Source organism: Diceros bicornis, chromosome 4 (assembly GCF_020826845.1).
Source record: "Diceros bicornis minor isolate mBicDic1 chromosome 4, mDicBic1.mat.cur, whole genome shotgun sequence".
NCBI lineage: Eukaryota > Metazoa > Chordata > Mammalia > Perissodactyla > Rhinocerotidae > Diceros > Diceros bicornis.
The window spans coordinates 75,800,996-75,803,441 of NC_080743.1; positions in this window are offsets into that span (position 1 = coordinate 75,800,996).

The following is a 2,446-nucleotide window of genomic DNA, read 5'->3' on the forward strand; positions in this document are numbered from 1 at the left end:
GATTTTGTTTTCTATTGGTATTTCTACCTTTCCCCACATACAGACACAAGAACTAGCTCCTGGTATTCAATAGATAATTGAATTTATTTATCAATTCTGCTCTGAATTCTAACTTATTATATTGCTTTCTCTTTTTACCTTCTTTTTATTCTCACTTTCTTTCCTTGATTTTCCTGACTACTTTTTAGAAATTTGTTTGAAAATAAATAGCTAATTTATTTTTAATATTCCTTGTTTAAGTAATGAAAATATTTAAGACTATGAATTTCCCTTGGGTCATGCCTTGGCCATACCTCACAGATTTTGTTCTTAATGTTCTCGTTAGCATTGTTTTCAAGGCATTCTTTTTTGTGTGTGTGTGAGGAAGATTAGCCCTGAGCTAACATCCGTTGCCAATCCTCCTCTTTTTGCTAAGGAAGATTGGCTCTGAGCTAACATCTGTGCCCACCTTCCTCTACTTTATATGGGACACTGCCACAGCATGGCTTGACAAGCGGTGCGTTGGTCTGTGCCTGGGATCCTAACCTGTGAACCCCGGGGCTGCTGAAGCGGAACGTGCGAACTTAACCGCTACACCACGGGGCTGGCCCCTCAAGGCATGCTTAATTCCAGATTTGGTTTCCTCTATATTTCAAGAGTAAACCAGGAGAATTTTTTTTCCAAGAGGTTGAAGTGTTTATTTCTTCCCAGTTTTGTTATTTATTTCTAATTTTATTGTACTATGGTTGGGGAATTCTGCTGTAACAGATTAACTTGTTTTTTTAAGGTACTGGGGTTTGCTTTATGATCAATACAGTCAATTTTTTTGACGCTTCATGGGCATTTGAAAATAAGGTATATTCTCTAGTTTTAGTTTTCTCTGTGTGTGTATGTGTCTCTTTCTCTCCATATAGATAGATAAGTATGACAACCTTATTAATTGTATTGTTCTCACAACATAGTGTTAACAGCTCAGGCTCTGATGTCAAGCAAACTTGGGTCCAACACTTGCTGTGTTACCTTGAGCAGACTGTTAACCTCTCCAAACCCCAGTTAAAGTGGGTGTGGTATCCCATTGAGTGCATAGCCCTAAAAGGCATTTTGATCTTTGCACACACTTCTTTTTGACTTTTAATGGATTCCAAATAGTTGGTCCATAGTACCTCCTGTTATAACCTCCTGTCCTCTCCTATGCTCTGGTGCCCTAAACTCCCAGGACCCTCTCACTAGTCTTCTAAGCCAATAAAATTCTCTTATTCACCACCTTGGGCTCCCTAACCCCTCTGTCTTCTACTCATTCCCATCACCATATACCAAGCTCCAGACACAGGACCTTAGGCTCTTGTCTCTCTTCCTGAGGGAACGTCATTTGCCTTCAGTTCTAGTGCTTGAGAATCCATCCTCTGTGCTTTTCCCTGCCTACTCCTTGCCCTTTTTCTCCTCAGAGAATGGGGGAAGTAGCAGGCAATGAAGAAGATTGTGACATACTCCCACGTGTTAATGACTGTTATCCTATCACAGCTATTTAAAAATCTCATTGCACGCCTCACACATGTCAAGCCTTAGAATTCATAGGAGCCATATAAATCATCCAGCTACCATAATGAGTGGACCATGCAGACAAGGTGAATTGCACAAGGTTATAAAACTACTCAGTTAACTTACCCCAATCCAATTCTCTCTGCACTATCTTGTTCTGAACTTCTTGGGAATTTCCTGACAATATCATTTGTAGTGGTTTCTTTTTAATGCACAAAGATCAGTTCCTTCTAGTTTTTCCCCAAATTTCCTAGTCCAATTGACTAGGAAACTTTTTTTATAAGATTCTGCCTGCTGCTGCTCCCTTCATTCCCCAGTCACCCACCCACCACCTTTTCACCTCCTCCTCATTGCTCCAGAAAGGAGCAAATTCAGAACTGGCCTCATTCCAGAATTCTGAAAAAGACACCAGGTACTTTAGAAGAGTAGAAACTTTTTACAATACCAGGATTGGGAAGAGGCAACAAAAGGAAAATCCTTACACAGAGAACTACCTGACACACAAGAAAAGCTACACAGGGAACATCTCTTCAAGGTCAAAAATGCATTTTTTCCCCTCATAGAAACTGCAAGGTTTGAATCTGATCCAGAGGCCCATCCTTGTCCGCTCCTGGAAAGGAATCTTGACTGGAAACTGTCCGCGAGCTAAGACCAACCCAATAGCAAGAAGAAGGGTGGCTGGGGTGCCCAATGATGGGAGGAGCTCCTGAGCCCAGCGCTGGAGGCCTCAAGGGTTCAGGGGCCCCCTCAGACCGTGCCAGAGAGCAAGAGAGAGGAACTGGGGTGAGCAAGCACTGTGGCTTTGTCTGTTTCCGGTTTCAGCAAGGCTGCTGTGCGAAAAAAAAAAAAGACAGTACCAAGAAGGGAAATGCTAAGGGGGCCCAGAGCCATGGATTGAGAGCTTGTACTTTACACAGCTGCTGTCTTG